The 20,877-nt window shown below is 35.4% G+C and overlaps 1 protein-coding gene across 6 annotated transcripts in view; it reads right to left on the minus strand.

Annotated features, from left to right (window-relative positions):
- LOC127850680 (uncharacterized) overlaps positions 1–20,877 on the minus strand; it is a 66,129-nt gene that overhangs the window by 18,209 nt on the left and 27,043 nt on the right. Inside the window, exon 1 of one of the 6 annotated variants that reach the window (XM_052383900.1) lies at positions 18,746–19,114. The exons of 2 other annotated variants lie outside the window; for them this stretch is intronic. The gene's annotated coding sequence lies outside the window, so the exon portion shown is untranslated. Of the gene's footprint in view, positions 1–6,111; positions 6,231–6,587; positions 6,781–16,137; positions 16,212–18,745; positions 19,115–20,877 lie in introns of those variants that run through there. 3 more of the 6 variants (XM_052383943.1, XM_052383949.1, XM_052383911.1) reach the window with 3 other exon arrangements.

Raw genomic sequence — 20,877 nt, forward strand, 5'->3', positions numbered from 1 at the left:
TAAGCACATGCTTTATGCCCAGTTTTCTCAGAACGCGACTCAACTGAATTCTTATTTGCTTGGAGAATATCATAAATCTAATGTAGGTATGAAATATGAGTTACTTCATTGGCATAATATTTGGGCCTTGCTCTGTGAAAAGGGGGTTTAATGCATGTTCGTAAAGTGTCATTCCAGATTAGCATGTGAAGTCCGCACAGGCTAATAAGGGACGACACTTTCCGCCTAAACGTGATTTTGCTTAGAAGACACCTTCTTTAATCGAAATATATATTAAAAGCGGAAAGTTTCGTCCCTGATAAGCCTTGCGGGCTGCACATCCTAATCTGGAACGGCACTTTACGCACATGCATTAAACCCTTTTTTTCACAAGACACGCTCCGTTCATATTTGATCTGCATGTATTCATATTTCATAAAATAATGCAAGAACGGTCATAGCTTGCGCATACATGTACTTTGCAAAGATGTAGTTTATTATCCATACCGCAAAATGCCTTGATTTTATAAACTGTAAATGATTCAGATACCATATTGAATCAATGTGCCTCGTTATAAGTGTATTCCATCCTATTTCATGCGATGGCTGTTTCAACAGTCAACCACTCCGGTGTTTAGTGCATATTCTTTAAATGTACATTAACTGAGGGCTTGTGTTTGTAATCACAAGAATGTTGTTGTACTCTAGTTCACTGCCTGCACTAATCTGCTATTCATATACAGTTTAAATAGTCGACTCCGTCAGAATATTTTTTGTAGACCAAAATACATCTGTTAAACAAACAAACCTAACGAAACGTGTATTTGTTATGTCTTATGGTAGGTATGATAAGAATGGAGATTTATATGCCTATAAATATTATTTAACAAGTTTCAGTTCGTTTGTTTGCATCATGTTAACGCTGAAATTGGAAGGTCACGGGTTCGATCACCACCGTGGGAGCGTTCTTTAGATATCCCCCAAAGACATCAAGTACTGGTTCTAGGCCCGGAAACAGACTCGAAAGCGTTTATATAAGCCTTAAGCTTTCTATGCAATCGAGCTTAAATAAATAGGTTTAAACTAATTATCCATTTAGCCGATTGGTGAAGTTGTTGGCATATCACTCGATTTGTAAGACTTTATATTTGTCAAGTCGGAGTACCATCGATAGACCAGATGAAATAACTCGTATACAAGGCTTCACAATGTTGGTTCATGAGATATTTGTCCGATAACGTCAAATATGCGAAACGTAATTATTTTGTCGTGGGCTCAGTCATGGTTTGATATACACAATTACTTAGATTATCTGCACTAATCTGTTACCGTTCTTGATCATTGGGAATCAGAGTTGTTAATGGCATTCGAATACAAAATGATTAGATCTAAAATAAGTCGTTCATTTTGAAATTAATGTTAAATAGGCGAATAAGAGACATACCTTATACACATATAGTTAATATTGATATTTGTGACGTACGTCTGTATTTAATGACAACTTGAAAATCAAGTTATAAAGGGGTGTTTTGCATTGCGTTAAAAATATATGAGAGTTCATTTTAATACCTACTGTCATACTTGACCATTTAACAATTGTTACAACTACATGAATCGATGTTTTTTTAAGGATAATCAACATGTATATATTCCGATAATGTTGTGAACGGTCTGACACACATTTACCAAGGTTCAGGATCAACGGGGTGTTCAGGGGTTTACACACGGGCTGGACAGAATGTAAACACCGTTAAGAACATTATTTTTGCAAATAATTATCTCAAATTATTGAAATACATATGCAAAAGTGTTTAGTGCATAAAATACAGTTTTTCTGGCAATTTGTGCCGATATCTTAAGGTATAAGAATAAATCCTTAATTTAAAAAAACAACAACATAAGAAACATAATTTCACGTTGCGCGAAGCATAACCGTGTAGTACAAATCGAATTTTTGAACAAGAACACAGGCTTATTAAATGAAGTAGTTCTGATGTATTTCACATTGCCATAAGTAGCATACAAATCTGTTTTGTATGCACTATTTTAAAGACTTAAGAAAAATTGTTTTAAAAGGATTTTTGGAAAAAAGCACCACTTACTGGAGTGTTTACATCCATTAACGTTTAACCCACAAAGTCACGAAATCCTGAACCCTGCTTACTATTCTTGTAAAAACTCATTGTCTAGTACACCCGGAAAATGACAACTTTGAAGTTCTGGCTTTGGCAACTCGAGAGTTGTATACAGACACTGGTCATAATAAGTTAACGACATAAATGTCATGGTACAACAGAAGTCTGTACTCTCCAAAGAAAGTAGCCACTCAGGACCAGTATTCCAACGTATTCAATCATTGACCGATATGCCAAAGTCGTTAATCAGTGACCGATATATACATGTACCCCTACATCAAAGGACTATACCCTTCTTGGGAAATTAGCCAATCATTGACCGATATGCCAAAGTGACCGATATACCAAAGCGGCCGGTATGCCAGTGACCGATATGGCACAGTGACTTTGAAATTAACCAATCAGTGACCGATATGCCAAAATTACTGTGTGATTTGGTAACAATATTCCTTATTAGGTCATAATATACTAAATAGTGTCCCTATATAATTCAATGTAAAAGCGACATCTTTGAGCGAAAAAAATGCAACATTTTGTACCTAGAGACCCCCATAACCAAGTTGCAATAATTCAACTCTAAGCTTTATAGCCCAATGGGCTGCTTAGAGTTGCAATGTGCTCTCTCTTGTCCATGGGTGCAAAATGTTATCAACAAAGCAAGGGTTAAGGAACACTGAAACTGCAAGCACTTATTTAAGTTTACCTATCTAAACCACACACTCATCCAAATGGTACCATTAAAGCAAGAAATAATTTATTTTATTGACTTAGGTTTTGTTTTGTACGCTGTATCCGTCATATTGGAAAATTTGCCCAATATTGGTTAGGTCGCAGTACACCAATATTTTGCACGTCGGGTTATGTGCTCCAGCCTATAAAGTCGATAACGATGTGGTATTCGATACAGAATACACTGTTTCCAATTTAAACATAAACATGTCAGCGAGAAAAGTGTGCTGAAACATCGTCGTGTTTTTATAGGGTGCATGCAAATGATAACACCCGTAGGTTGCCATTCATGTAAATTTAACATGTTTATGAAGTTTATTCATTATTTTCCTCAATTTGTCTCGAACGACGTCAGTTTAGTGAAGCGCACGGATTCGCTGCGCTGAACTGCACCCATGTTTATGAAGGGGTGCATTCTAAGCGGAATTGATTTATGCACTTAAAAAGGTTTGTCATGTACGAACCAAGAAAGAACTTGACAAAAGTCAAAATCGACTGTTTTTGCAAAAAAAAATCCGGCCGTTTTGTAGTGGAATGTAACCTTCTTCAGTGCAATGTTTTACTATAGTCTCTAAGTTTATCATATTTCAGGGATTTAGAAGTGAACACCTATTCACGCCCTACCACCATCCCAAAGGTTAAACCAGAACAATAGTTTAAAAGTGTAAAACATACCTTCGAATCAACTATGATATTTTTTTTTTGTACAGCCTTCATTAAACGATTATTTAGTATACTGTTACCTTGCATTGTTTGCAACTACCAAAAATCGCTGTAGGCGTCACAGGCGCTTGATGGCAATGTTTTTTTTGTTTTTTTTAGTTATCCGTTGTTTATTATAAGGCATACACATACTCAATCGATGAAAATCATCCGACAAAACGTCTTCTTAAAAAAGACTATTCGATTTTGTATTAAGATATTGACAATACCTATATATACTTTTGTGTATGCATTATAATAAACAACGGGTAACTAAAATAAATAAATAAATCATTGCCATCGAGCGCCTGTGGTAGGCGTGCTAATTAAGATGTCGAGTATGTCTTTGTTGGAATATTTTGAAGTTGTATTTGTGAGAAATAAATGTTCTTTTACATGAATAAAGCATTTTTTCTCCGATCATGTACAATTTGTTACAATACAAGGTTAGATTTTATCAGTAATGTATTGCATATAAGCTTAATACATTTTGTCTACTTGAATTACATTTTAAAAACATAAACGCAGCATACGTCGAATTGTACAAACTTTTCAATCGAAATGTAAACCGGTGACATCTGAATAACTTGTTATATTAAATATTAAGGCATAATTACGGCTTTGTATTCGCCAATTATCTTGAGTGCATATCTTTTGAAAAAAAACGAAACATATTTGGACCAAAGAGTTCAAAAATATATTGTTGAACGATGAGATATAAACATCGATAAAGTCTAATAAGTTTTAGTTAATGTGGGAATAATTAAAAACTATGCATGGATTAAGCTGATAAACAAATTCATGCATACAATAACATCCTAAAACATGCCAAAACTAGAATACTTACCTATAATTTTAGGCGTCAGTTAATATAATTTCCTTATTATTAATTTCCATTTTGAATGAAAGAACTTACGTTTAATATAAGTTTGAAACCATAAACCCGCTTTCTGAAACGGTATGATATTATTGGATAGATCTACTGTATCTAAATATGAACCGTAGATATAGATCTTCTAAATGATATCCAATGTCTGAACGATTATTTCACTGATTCGCATTAAATTGAATTTTTAATCGATTGTCACGGAACTAAATGGATTACCGGGGTAATAGCACTCATAGGATGGAAATATTCGGTTGATACTTTATGTTTTAAACGGCTGAATAATTAAATATTTTTATGTCTTTTAAAATTGTGTAATAAGAAATACATGGCTTATTGTCATCATACGAAAAAAATGTCGAAATCTGATTTCATACGCACCATTCTTGGTTTTTGCATGAAGTGTGTTCCTTACACATGGAAATTATAATTATAAAATTGTTTTAAGCTTAAATAATAGTTTTAAATCATGTATCGCGGTAAGCTTTCACTACGAGATAATATTCCTACGATCTACTTTACAATTCGACGAAAACTAACCAAAATGAATGAATAAATGCTTAATGAATTCTTATTTGAAGTATGTTATATTCTCCGGTTTCATCAAATGTACTAGAGCAGACTTTTCTTTTAAGATGTTGACATGAATTTTATTTTCCCAAGAAATCGTTATCAGTATTTACAGCGATTACAAAAGATTCAAAGCCATGTGTCGTCTTTTCAACTCGAATTGAACCCACAAAGAAGAGTCTCGACAAAAGAGTATAATCCAGGCTTCGAAACACTTTCGTATGCCCTTACAATATAGGATAAACGTGAATTGACGATACGCATATATTCGAAGTTTGAAGAATCGCAACGCAATATCGTAATAAATCGAACAATTTATATATACGCCCAATCAACGTTGAATATAATAAGCCTGTTGTCGCTTTTCGACACATTCTTCCGTATGTGAAAGAATAGATCACCAATAAATTTATATCAACGAAATCACCATAATTGCATAATTAGACACCACAACTCTCTAAGTGTATTCGTAGCATTCATTATATTAGTTTTATTCATACATCGCATTGTAAAGCAGAATTTTTCTGGAGGAATAACTGTCCTTAAACTTCTATCCATTAAGTGTAGTACCATTAAATAATCATGAACACATTTCTTTTGTGCATAAATATAGTTGTTGTATTTTTGAAATAAATATAATTAATACATAACGTTATAAAAGGGTATCAACTCATAAAATAATCTTAAACGTTTATCGACACTGTGAGGTAACAAATCAAATAAATATTTCTGTCTTAGCCTACACTCGGATAATTGCTGAATAATTAAGAAGCTAACAAAAGAAACGAGATTACTCATATACATATACACGGTAGAGCCACGTTACTAGTTTTGTTTTGCGAAACCAAAAAATGTGCCTTTTTGCACTTGAAATTATCTATAATTTTACAAAACTCTTAATTTATTGAAATTCTGGTACTACTCAATTTAAACCTTTATTCTAGTTTTTTTTATTCAGTTTTCATCTGTTTTGAGATAATAAAAAAACACGTAAAGTCGCATACACTTAATTTACTATAAAAGAATATACCATCACGATTTTTGTTTTTTATCAACTCAGTTATACATTTACTAAGTGAGCTGAATAAAGAAACTGGATATAATACTTACATTATATAAAATCTCTTTACCACACTTAATTCCACTGAACGAAATGATTAAACGATACTAAACTGCTCATCAAACATGCCATGAATCATGTAACGCTTGGTTTCATTATCGCTTTATCGAAGGCGGAAGTACGACAGATAATGCAACTACTGAACACGTTTTAACAAATATTGCAAGCTTCAATCCGGGCTTGAAATTTGGATTCATTCATACTTTGGAATAATATCACATAATTTAACACATATTGATAAAACAGTTCATGTTGCATTACATTTCCAAAACGGAAGTAGGTCCCGTTTTTAAGTTCTACAAAACGTGTTCGAAGTATTTTTGGAGTAAGAATTATAGTGCAGCATAGTTTCAACATTTCTATTTATAATTAATGCCATCGCATTCAAGAAAACAATTGAAAAAACAACAACATAATCATGCCGTTATAAAATTAAACGTATATGTAACATATGAAAATACTATACCATCATGAACTTGGAATTACCTCACGCGTCCAATATATATGCGAGGTGTCTGGAAATTTACTTCAGCGATGTTCTCAATGACTTAATACTTATTTTCACTCCATTTAAGCAAAACACATATACATATCATTTGTTTTTGCCGTATTTGTATAAATAGCACTGTTACACGGTTAAGGAAAAGATCTCATTCACTTTCATAAATTATAAAGAGCTATTACCACAAATCCTTCAATTGCACTGGTCCAAAATGAGCGTAACACACTGACTATGATATCAAACCGGGCGATAAACCACGTTTGCTGTTAAAACATAAGTAATGCAGCATATAATGGTTGATTTATTTACAATCATTATAGGGATAATACACGTTTTCGAGGGCATGATCATCTGCGGGCGCTCGAAAAATTATTTCAATACAGTTCAATGTTGTGTTTTACATATGCCTCACTCGGTCATCATCCGAAATGACGAGGCTTTACCTTCGGATAGGCAGTTTTCGATTTAATATGTGTTTAAACAGTGGATTAATGCAAAGTTGAAATGCAGCCGCGCAAAGTAAGAAATGAGGAATTATTTTGGAATTTACAGCAGGAACGTTGAAGGTACATAAACACTTACATTTACAGCATAGTCATTTGAAAGTGTTGAGTAAATAACATTAACTTCATTGATGTTGCCAATAAAATAAAGCTGTTGTCAAGAGAGTGAAGATGGTATAACTTGAAAAGAGGATTGAAATAGTCATTATCCCTGCATGCATGAGGAAACTGGTGCTTATTCAGTTCCCCATGCTTGGATAGTCGTCGAAGGCTGGAGAAGGGAAGTAACTGCGCGTGGACCAGATTATGGATATGAAAAATCCATGCCCGGCCCCTCAACGACCTCCTGATCGGCACATCCGGAAACCAGTCAATTGCAAAGAAAAAGTTTACATGGGGTGAAGCACAACAGATTGATTTCGCCACTCTAGTTCACAAATTGTCAACGGCCCCAGTTCTGGCGTATGCCGACTATTCGAAGCCGTTTAAGTTGCATACGGACGCATCTTCGCATGGTCTTGGTGCAGTATTGTATCAAGAACACGACGGCGTGGATAGAGTGGTTGCCTTTTCAAGCCGCTGTCTGAAACCTTCAGAGAGGAATTATCATGCAAGTAAGCTGGAGTTTCTTGCTCTTAAATGGGCAATCACCGATAAATTCCATGATTACTTGTATGGTATCCCATTTGAGGTCTACACGGACAATAATCCACTGACATTTGTTCAAAGCTCTGCCAAACTAGACGCATGTGGTCATAGATGGGTCGCCGCACTAGCTAACTACGACTTCAAAATACACTACAGGTCGGAAAAGTTGAATATTGAGGCCGATGCACTTTCTAGGCTAGATCAGGACGTGGTACAAACTGTCCTGGTAACAAATTCAACCCCTATGAATTCAAGTCCTGTTGTCGATCAGACGAATATAAATGAAGCCTGCAACCCACCGGAAGTTCTAATATCCGATGACTGGATAAACGGTAAAAATGCTGATCCAACAATTTCACAGGTCAAGGCACTAATTGCTCTGAACTGGAGACCTAATCAGAGTAATGTCCGGCAACTTTTACCGAAAGTTAAAAAATATGTTCGAGTACTAAATAATCTGTATATTGAGAACGGAATTCTTATGCATACAGCCAAATTACATGAACAAACCGTACATCAAGTTGTTTTGCCAGAATCGGCCAGAGTACATGTTGCATGATGATATGGGCCACCAGGGACGAGATAGAACAATTTCTCTATTCAGCGAAAGATTTTATTGGCCTGGTATGACAAGCAACATTACAAAATGGATACGGGAATGCGACAGATGTATTCGAAGTAAAACTGCCCCAACTGTTGCCACTGGTCTGGTAAATATTACCTCTACGGCCCCTATGCAACTGGTGTGCATTGACTTTCTTTCATTGGAAGTATCGAAAGGAGGTTATGAGAACATACTCGTTATAACGCACCATTTTACTAGATATGCTCAAGCATTTCCAACCAAGAATCAAACAGCTCGCACCACGGCAAAAGTTCTTTTCGAGAACTATTTTGTTCATTACGGGTTTCCGGAGAAATTGCATAGCGATCGCGGGCAGAATTTTATGTCGAGAGTGATAAGAACACTTTGTGCGATAACGGGTATCAAGAGAACCCGCACGACTGCGTACCATCCACAAAGCAATGGTCAGTGCGAACGATTTAACGGTACACTGCTACAGATCTGTAGTACCAGCACTTGTGCATGCATACAACGTGCCCGGAGTGAGTGCACTGGCTACTCACCATACGAGTTAATGTTTGGGCGCGCCCCTCGACTTGCAATCGACGCTGTGTTGGGTTTAAAACGACAGTGTCGGGGTCTCAACACCATCCACATACGTGAAAGAGTTGAAACAACACTTGGGGGACGCTTATAAAATAGCTACCCGCGTATCACAAGAACGTGGGAAGAAAGCCAAACAACAGTACGACAGGAAAGTACGTGAAACTGTTATTGACGTGGGCGACAGAGTCCTGCTACGCAATTACGGATTGAAAGGAGCACACAAAATCGCAGACATATGGACCGAACATGCATATATCGTGATCGGCCAAACTGACCCGTCAATTCCGGTATTTCGTATCCAGCGTGAGGGTGACAAAAGCATCGTCAAAACAGTTCACCGGAACCATTTGTTACCAGTCCGCCAACTGCCGCTAAACGTCACTTCAACGTCTGAAACGAAAACTTCATACACTCACGAGACATCGGATGCAGAGTCCGATACCTCGAATTCGGTACTGTCGCCAGTAAGCACTACTTCGCGGTCGGTGTACTTCCACCACATAAGCGGAAGCCGGGAGAGCAAGTATTATAACCGCGCAGAACAAAGCGCGCTACAAAAACACCAGCATGGATGCGCACAGGAGATTACATAGTGTAAAGTTTAATAATCTCTTGTCCTGTGACCTGTAACACACATAACAGGGCTTGAACGGCACGTGAATCGCCTTGTTAACACACGATTTTTCCCGTTCAAGCCCTCCTTTTGCCAAGTTTCCTGCACCCCGCCAGAGGGCATTATAGATAGAGTTTATGCAATAATACGTAGTCTCAAATTAAAACAGTAAAAGGAAACACACATGATATCACCTCGTATATGTTTATCTAGCGCTATGTACTTCCATAACAATTATCCCTATTTCATCGTCAACGTCGATTTTACACTTTTAATACCATTCTCGTAGTTTTGTGTACGATATAGGAAAGTAACTTCTTTGAACATTAACTAAGATGAAGTAACGTCTTTGAACATTAACTAAGATTAACTACTATGATGGGTTGGAGTTCATATGGTCAAGGGGTATCATATTTGTGAAGCCAACTCGAGGAATTTATAATCAATTGCAACTTGAAACAAAATCTATGCGAACATGAAATCGATTAATTGCCAATCGTCGCTTCACAGCCGCAAGATTAAACCAATAAATATACCTATCTGTTTATGTCAATTAATGACTTCTTCGTCAAGTTGGTTTTTATATTAAGTACATACATTAGAATTATTACCCGGAGCATACTGTTGCTTCTTCGTTTCTTTCTAATGTATTTAAAAAACACTCACTCTGGGAAACGGCTCTGGTGTTCTCACAGGCTGATCAGGGAGGACACTTTTCGCCCAAATTGGATTTTCGCTAAGCAGAGACTGTCTTAAAACAAATATTGAAGCGGAGAGAATCGTCACTGATAAGCCTGTCCAACCAAGCATTATTTACCGTTGTCTCAGAGCGAGGGACATGGCGTTTTACTAATAATATCAGTGTTAATAACATTCACTGCGTTTTTATAATTATTTATTTGCATATGCTTATTATTAAATATTATTTTTATATAAAAGTTTTTGATAACATTTTTTATTTTGCATCTTATTACTAGCAAAAATAATAATAGAATAAATATCGGCCCACAGATAATGTCCTATCTGCCTTGGAAAATGTCAGATCAGAGCGAAAGATATGTGCACCATCAATAAACACCTCGATAAACCATTCCGTTGGGAATTGTTCATTGACCTTGATTAGTAACACGTTCCATACTAGTTCAAATGACACAATGCAATGATGGAGTTTACTTCACACCGTATTGAGTTAGCAAGGTTATGCTCTCCCAGTGGGACAAATGGCCGATTCGCCAGAATGCATATTTATCTATCCTTTTGTTCTAAAGTCATTAAGGCATTTATGATTGCTACAACAGTCAATATTGTCTGCAGGCATGCTGCTGAGCATGGGTGGCGCGTCTTTCTTTAAGTCCCATTTGGTCATTTTGAAACAGAAATGAGCCTCGTTCTGGGAAAACTGGGCTTTATGCATGTCCGTAAAGTGTCTTCCCGGATTAGCCCGTTCAGTCCACACAGACTAATCAGGAAAAACACATTCCTTTTTCATGACGTTGATCGTTTTAAGGGAGTCCTTTGTAGCGAAAATCCAGTCTGTGCGGACTGCACAGGCTAATATAGGATGACACTTGCCATTGATTAAATGCATGCTTTTGGAGCATGTGCGTCTAGCACGAGTTATATTTTTTGTTGAATGATTTAAATGATTCAGAAAAAAATGAAAATATTCATCAGATTTAAATTGCAAAGGGGTTTCTTTCAAATTCCACATATGTGCTCTTAATAGACGCTAACCAATAAAGCTTTAAACAAAATGTAAAAATGGCTATATACTAATTTGTGTTGCCACAATTATGTCTTGTATAATTAAAGAGTATGAAATAAAGAGTGAACCAATCATCTGCTTCGAGACAAGGATTGGATGTTAATTGATTTAAGCAAGTCATTGTCAAACGAGCAACACTCTGGGAAAAAGAGGCACAATGCAAATGCTTTAAGTGTGGTCCCAGATTAGCCTGTGTAGTCCGCACAGGCTAATCATGGACGACACTTTCCGCATAAACTGGATTTTCGTTTAGAAAAGACTTCCTTAAAACGAAAAATCCCATAAAGGCAGAAAGTTTCGTACCCTTAATAGCCTGTGCGGACTGTAGAGTATAATCTGGGACAAAACTGTATGCACTTGCATTTAGCCCGTTTTTTTCAGAGCGCATCTAAAAGGCAAAATCGGTGTACTCACTTGGCAAACGCTGGAGGTCATGTGTGTGATATTCGATGATGAAACACTTTCTTGGGATTGTTTAACATTTTTTAGAAAAACTGGGAAAAGGTTCTCCTTCGTCTGATCCCATGCTCGTATAACAGAGAACATAAAACGTGCAGCGAGATCTAATTGACTTCAATTTACACACACTTAGCACTATTTAAACAATAAGTCATATTGTATTTTACTAATTGAACCAATTAATTGGCATTAAAGTTGAGCGTGTAACGCGAAAATACTTTTTTCAAAGGAACATTTCACGATTTCTGGTTGTTATGACGATTTTAATAGTAACATAAACATTATGTTACTTGTATAAATCTTGTACATGTAGATACAAATTGAATGCGATCGTCCGTTTTTTTAAACAATTTTTTTCTAAAACGTCATCTGCAAGTGTTGCCGCGTTGGTGCATAATTGTTCGGATATCGCTGATAGGATATCAGACTCACGGCCAGAGTGTTTACCTATTGACAAATTATAACCAAGATTTAAACACATTCTTTTATGAAAGTCAAAAGTTAATAAACAAATGTGTCAATGCAATAAAATGCAAACATCGTCTGCTCCAGCTAGTCTGGGACGACACTTTGCGCACTTACATTATGCCCGGGTTTTCCAGAGCGAGGCGCGTTTACATATGAGTCGTGTTATGAGAAAACTGGGCATAATGCATGTGCGTAAAGTATCGTCCCAGATTAGCCTGTGCAGTCCGCACATGCTAATCAGGGACGACAATTTCCGCCTTAATTGGATTTTTGCTAAGAAGAGACTTCATTAAAACGAAAAATGTCATAAAAACGGAAAGTGTCGTCCCTGATTAGCCTGTGCGAACTGCTCCTTGGGTGATGGATGCATAGCACTGCGTGTTTTAACTATGTCTCAGACATAGCAAAGAAGTATTCATATAGATGGCATATTAACATATCTTATAACACGGACAACACAATATTTGCAAATCCCGAAGAATGAATAATTACGCAGTCGACGCCTAAGAATACAATACAGCAAAATCCATACAAGGCAAGATCAGAAGGTCAAGATTCAAAACGAGGCGCACGTTGTGCAGTTCTGTAGTGGTTACTACTGTCTGCAAATATATAGCATCACACGTTCATTATTTGCTCATATTTTAAAAACATATATTAATTTATTACCCATACTTCAGAATATCATCCTTTTATAAACTGTAAATGATTCTGATACAAATTGCGTCAGGGAGCCTCTTGATTAACTTATTCCATCTTATTCAAAGCGGTAACTGCTTCAACGGGCACCCACTCCGTTGTTTAGTGTATATTAGTTGCTGCATATATTGTAAACAAAATCTCAAATGTAAATTAAATACGAACTTTAGTTTGATTGTTATAAAAAGTATTTTGTTTTACTCTAGTTTCCTTCCTGTTATTATTTTCTTTTCAAAGAGCGTTTAAATATTCGACTTCGTCAGCATGTAGTTTGAAGCCAAAATACATCTGTTAAACAAATAAACCTTAAGGAACGTGTATGTGTGATGTTTTATGTTAGGCATGATAAGTACATGTATAGATATTTATATGCCTTTCAATATTTAAGTTTCACTCTCAATTTTACGCTGAAGGTGGACTGACGCTCGCTATTTTGTGTACATAGGAGAACACCAACTTTAGTTTTACTAATATACTTATTAACACACCTTTTGAAAAAAAATTGCAAAGCGAACCGCGTTCTAAAAAACGGGGGTAAATGCAGTCCGGACAGGCGAATCAGGGACACATTCCGCTTTAACTGGATTTTAGTTTAGAAGACAATTAATGTTAACGAAAAATTCCGAAAAAAAACGGAAAGTGTCGTTAACACAGGCTAATCTGGGACGACATTTTACCCACATGGATTAAGTCCCGTGTTCACAGAGCGAGCCTCAAATATATTTTGGCTAAAATACGTGTTTACAATCATAAAGTCTAACGTGTTTTAGTTAATGTGGTGATAATTAAAAATCATTTATAAATTTATCTGAAAATTATATTTAAAAAAAATATACTTATCAACAACTTAAAACTAGAAACCTTACCTAATTATTCATGTGTCAGTTTATATCAGTTCCACTTTATTGATAACCATTTAAAATGTAAAAAAGACTTTCGTTAAATTTTAGCTTAACTTAATTCCAATTTTACCCTTTTGAATGTTAGAATTTGTTAAATATAATTTTGAAACCATAAACGAGCTTTCTGCAACGTGATGAAATTATTGGATATATCTACTGTTTCTGAATCTGTACTGTAGATATAGATCTTCTGATATCCAATATCTGAACGATTATTTCACTGATTCGCATTAAATTGAATTGTTAATCGATTGTCAAGTACTGAATGGTTTTATTACACTAATCGGATGGAAATGAACGCTGGATAATTTATTTAAAAAAAACAACAACTGCTGAATGAAAATGTAATATTTTTTAGATAAATTTTAAACTAAGATATTTACAGGACATTGTAATCGAAAGTAAAAATGTCGAAATCTGACGACAGATTTCATTTAAAATATCAATATGAAATTTCATTTTACCACGAAATCTTTATCAGTGTTTACGGTGATTACTTAAGATTCAAACCTTATTGCATTCATCAAGAAGAGTCGCCAATAAGGCGTTTCGCAACAAATTGTAATTCCACCAACTATATACATGTACATGTAGGATAAACGTGGATTGGCGATAAACCTATAACAAACGATGTTTAAAGAAGCGGAATGCAATTATGCCATAAATGGACAATAACATGTAGACGCCAGTATGCAACACGTCGAATGGTCAATTAACTTGGAATATAAGACTCCTTTTGTCGCGTTTATATACATCCTACCGAAAATGAAACCAAAAGATCATCAAAAAAGCTATATCGACCGAATGCACACAACACGTTTCCAAAGTGTATTCGTAGCCTTGATTATATAAGTTGTTTTTATACATCGCATTGTGAATTACAAATTGGAACGCTGTCCACAACATTCTATCCATGGGGATGCCTTTAATTGACAACCGGTATATACGATTTGATTGTCAATATTTCCTTTTCATAGTCACTAACCAGCACATAACTATGAAAGAGAAATATAAAATAAAAATAATTTAATTTAAACGTACATCAAATTACATAAATTCATAATGACCAAGTTTACGCCGATACCAACATGTTTACTCGTGTTTTTTCAGAACCAACCATGTGTCTTTATGTACATGAATGATTTTCTACTGTGCAAAACAAAATTATCTGCATCTTATTAAACTATAATTTTAGTGCATAATTTGAACCTTTATTTCATTTTTTTTATTTATCAATGCTTCATGTGTTTAAAAAATAAGTAAAATCGTATTTACTCGCTTTAATATAACGGAGAATAATATTACGATGGTCTTTTCGTTTTCTGCCAACCCAGTTAAACATAAACTAAGTGATCTACATCACAAACTGAATATAATAACTACAGTACCTCAAAAATATCTATATATCGACATTGATTTCACTGAATGAAATTATTTATTATATCAAATTGTTCGATCACGCTTTATAAAGACGGAAGTGAAAGAGATAATGCAACTACTGAACGAGTAATAATAACAAATGCAAACTTCAGTCCGGGCTTTGAGTTTTGATTTATGCATTCTTTGAGATTAGAGCATGCACTATATTAACAAAACGCTACCTTATACAAAACATTTGTAAACGGAAATAAATCCCGCTTTTAAGTTCAATAACATGTGTTCGAATCATTTTTCTGTGTAAAAAATTTAGTGAAGTAGAGTTTCACCATTTTTATATATAATAAATGCCATCGCATTCAAGCGAACAATTGGCAAAAAGACAACTAACAGAATCATGCAGATATAAAATTAAACGTTTACCTTACATATGAAAATAATATACAAATACTAACTAGGAATTCCCTCAAGCATCCGATACATATGAGGAACGCTCTGTGAAAAGGGAGTTTAATGCATGTGCATAAATTGTCGTCCCAGATTAGTCCTGTGCTGTTCGCACATGCTAATCAGGAACGACACTTAACGCCCTAACTGGTTTTTTGCTAAGAGAAGACATTTTTGTTTAAAGAAATATATCATAAAAGCGAAAAGTGTCGTCCCTAACTAGCCTGTGCAAAGTGCACAGGCTAATCTGGGACGACACTTTACGTACATGCATTAAAACCTTCTTTTCACAGAACACTGCCCATATGCGAGGTTTCTCTAAATTTACTTCAGCGATGTTCTCAATGACTTAATACTTATTTTCACTTCATTAAACAAACATATATTCATATCATTTTGTATTTTCCGTATTCGTATAAAAAGAATGGTCACACGATGAAGTAAATGATCTAATTCACTTACGGTACATGTAAAGAGATATTTTTACAAATCCTTCAATTGCACTGGTCTATGAGCGTAACACACTGACTATGATATCAAACCGGGCGATAAACCACGTTTGCTGTTAAAACATAAGTAATGCAGTATAGAATGGTTGATTTATTTACATTTATTACGTAGTCTCCAATTAAAAAAGTAAAAGAAAACACACATGATATCGCCTCGTAAATGTTTTTATCACATGCCATACCATGTTTCCCATTTAATATAACCATTACATATATAGAGGATATTTGTTCATGTCAGTGTAAGATTGTTTGTTATTTCACGAGTGATCATAGAAAATATATTTTCACGAGTGGCGAAGCCACGAGTGAAAATGTTATTTTTCTATGATCACGAGTGAAATAACAAAGATCTTATACTGACATGAACACATTTTCTGTTTCTTTTATGCCTCTTTTTCAAGAAAATAATTAATAATAATTTCCCTTTCGCTGAAAAATAACCCTCTCCCGTGGCGTTCCTCAATACAGTTTAATACACAAAATGACGTCATTAGTGTTTGCATCATTCCTCCGCCGAAAGAAAAAAGACCAATAGTTGATCGTCTACGAGTAAACAAAGCTGAAAGGTTTTAACATTTTATTGCTGTTACTAAAATAACCAAACAAAGTTAAGCATATAATAATGCTACAATAATACTAACTTGTAACAACATTAACTAAACAGTACATGTCCGTGATGTCGTAGGAATACGCAAATTTTGACATTTTCATTCATACAGTGCGCCATTTTTACAAACTGTCAGCTGAGTAAAAAAAGTGTAGTAGAAAAAGTAGTTCCGAAAATTTGTTCTTTTTACTCGTGAAAAGAACAATTGTCCTTTTCACTGCTGTTATTTCACTGCAGAAATGTCATATTTTAGCATTAGGTATAAAAGAAATATTTATCTTACACATGTGTAAAATACTTTTAAAGCGTTTTCATTGGCTTACTTTTCGTTTGATTGACCAATCGCATTTTGTTATTTTGCTGAAATGACGTTGTGCAAATGTAAATAACATTCGGGATTTATTATTACGTTTGAGTAAATATTTATTTAATTTGCTCATTTAAAAGCATGTGATAAAAAGATCTGACACTCGTTGTCATTTCACACCATATTTTATCAAACTCGTCCAGGAAATTCGTTAGTAAGCTCGCCCAAGGCTCGCTTACTAACAAAATTTCTGAACTCGTTTAATAAAATATGGTATGATATGACAACTCGTGCCAGATCTTATATTTATTGGCCTATGCTTATTATTTAATATATGACAAATTTTGATATTTTTATTTTATTTTGCATCTTATTACTAGCAAAATTAATAATACATTAAATATCGGCTCACGGATAATGTTTTCTCTGTCCTGGAACATGTCAGATCAGAGCGAAATAAATTTGCACCATCAATAAACAACTCAATAAACTCCGTTGGGAAGTTTTCAATGACCTTTATTAGTAACACTTTCCACACAGGTTCAGATGACACAGTGCAATGCATTGATGGAGTTTATCACATAAACGTATTGAGTTAGCAAGGTTATTCTCTCCCAGTGGGACCAATGACCGATTCGCCAGTGCGCGTATTTATCTCTCCTTTTGTTCTAAAGTCATTAAGGCATTTATGATGGCTACAACAGTCAATATTGTCTGCAGGCATGCTGCTGAGCATGGGTAGCGCGTCTATGTTAAAGTCCCATTTGGTCATTTTGAAACAGAAATGCATGTCCGTAAAGTGTCTTCCCGGATTAGCCCGTTCAGTCCACACAGACTAATCAGGGAAAACATATTCCATTTTCATGGAGTTGTTCGTTTTAAGGGAGTCCTTTTTAGCGAAAATCCTGTCTGGGCGGACTGCACAGGCTAATGCAGGATGACACATACTATTGATTACGAATTAATTACATGCATGCTTTTGAGCATAGGCGTAGCGCCCGAGGAGTTACCGGTATATCTTTTTGAATGATTTAAAAGTTAAAAAAAAAGAAGTAAATATTCACCAGATTTAAATTGCAAAAGGTTTTCTTTCAAATTCCATATATGTGTTCTTTATAGACGCTTACCAGTAAAGCTTTAAACAAAAACGTAAACGTGTACAAAGCATTTTAAATGCACGTACAGGTTATTGTGTTTCTTTTTTTCCCAATTTTAATTGCATATAAATGACTATATTTGTGTAACCACAAATATGTCTTGTATAATTGAAAGAGTATGAAAATAAAGAGTGAACCACTCAATCATCTGATTCGAGACATGTATTGGATGTTACTTGATTTAAGCAAGTAATTGTCAAACGAGCCACAACATGAGGAAAAGTGGCTAAATGCAAATGCTTTAATTAAGTGTCGTCCCAAATAAGCCTGTATAGTCCGCACAGGCTAATCATGGACGATATTTTCCGCATAAACTGGATTTTTGTTTTGAAGAGACTTCCTTTAAACGAAAAATCTCATAAAAGCAGAAAGTGTCGTCCCTGATTAGCCTGTGCGGACTGTAGAGGATAATCTGTGACAATATTGTAAGAACTCGCATTTAGCCCGTTTTTTTCAGAGCGCATCTTAAAGGCAAAATCGGTGTACTCACATGCTGAACGCTTGAGGTAATGTGTTTGATATCCGATGATGAAAATCTTTATTGGGATTGTTTAACATTTTGTAGAAAAAACTGGATAAAGGTTCTCCTTCATCTGATCCCATGCTCGTATAACAGAGAACATAAAACGTGCAGCGAGATCTAATTGACTTCAAATAACACGTCCTTAGCACTATTTAAACAATAAATCGGAATGTTTTTACGAATATAACCAATTAATTGGCAATAACGTTGGACGTGTAACGCGGTTATGCATTTTCCAAAATTCTCTTCGTTTTCATGACGATTTCACTAATATACATGTCTCGTGTATAATTCTTACAGAAATGAAATGAATGTAATTGTTCGTTTTTTAAACAAAACGTTTTTTAAACGTTATCTGCAAGCAATGCCACATGGGTGCATAATTGTTCGGATATCGCTGATAGGATATCAGACCCACGGCCAGACTGTTTACCCATTGACACATTATAACCAAGATTTAAACACATTCTTTTATGAAAAGTCAAAAGTCATATTGAAATATGTCAATGCAGTAAAATGCAAACATCGTCTGAACCGGCTAATCTGGGACGACACTTTGCGCACTTGCATTAGGCCCGGTTTCCCAGAGCGAGGCTCGTATACATATGGGTCGTGCTCTGTGAAAAGATGATTTAATGCATGTGCGTGAAGTGTCGTCCAAGATTTGCCTGTGAAGTTCGCACAGGCTAATCAGGGACGACACTTTCCGCTTTTATGATATTTCCTTTTCAAAGAAAGTCTCTTCTTAGCAAAAATCTAGTATAGGCGGAAATTGCCGTCCCTGATAAGCCTGTGCGGACTGCAAGGCTAATCTTGGACGACACTTTACGCAATGCATTATACCCTTTTTTCACAGAGCACGGCTCATTTGTTCTACCTTTTTGCCCCGGTATTCGTTTCCAGCGAAAATTCCTGCTGGTGAATATTTTGATATCGAAGAAAAATATAATGTTATATGAAACAAATGTCCTAGTTTCTTGCGAGACCAGTTCGCAAAAAACACACAACAGAAATGAGGTTGTCCGGTCATTCTTTATGACCATGTGATAGACCTCAGAAAGTGTACGTCAATGTGTACAAAAAGAACCTAAATACACTTACAGGATTATAACCCGGATCTTTTGAAAAATATAATAAAACTCACTACAGTGATTGTAGCCTAAATAATATCCGGATTTTATGTATATACACATATTTAAGTAAATATTAACATCATCTAGCGTTTGAAAACAGGGGTATGTACTTTAAAGTACAAAACTGGGCTTGTGAGATAAAAAAAAACATTAAGGAGACCAACTTTGTTATTTACGTGTTCGCGCACTGTGTGTATGGATTGTAAGTTTTATCAAAAGATACAGTTTAGCGTATAAATTAAACAGCATTTATCGAGTGCCTGCTCCGTCAAAGATATCACCTCCCGTACTAAGCGACCGATAGGTCAGGGGTTCAATCCCAATTTTGTATGAGCTTTCTTTACATCTTCCGCTAAAGTACTCGTTCTTTCCAGTACAGTAAATGGTCTCTAGAACTTTTCAATAAAACTTATGGTATCGATATTATCGAGCTTAAAACAGGTTTAGACTAAACTGAAACAAACAATTTTATGTTTAACATATGTTACGTACATAGTGAAACTATACTTTCGCAATAGTTTCGGTGTGTGATAAATAAAGTAACGTCATACGTATGTGTAAGCTCAGGTTTGAACAAAAAATAGATCGTGAAAGTCAAATAGCAACAACATTTCTATATTCTTTCTTTGTAGGAAATAACCAGTTACCTAACAAAATCACAAATGAGAATGAATGAGCTATGATCTCCTTGGACGGTGGACGTATGTTTAAACAGGTGTGTTTAAACAGGTTTGCAGGCCCATGTCTCAGACATAGCAAAGAAGTATTCATACACATGGCACATTAACATAACTGACAACACGAACAACAAAACAACAAATCTCGAAGGATGAATAATTACACTGTCGATGCGTTGGAACGGCAAAATCAAACACACAATTTGGTCTAAACCAGTTTAAGGGGTTGTCTAACCTTACACTTGTCCAGATTAATGTACATAGATTTCTAATAATAAGCAACCCCACA

This window comes from Dreissena polymorpha, chromosome 1 (assembly GCF_020536995.1).
Source record: "Dreissena polymorpha isolate Duluth1 chromosome 1, UMN_Dpol_1.0, whole genome shotgun sequence".
NCBI lineage: Eukaryota > Metazoa > Mollusca > Bivalvia > Myida > Dreissenidae > Dreissena > Dreissena polymorpha.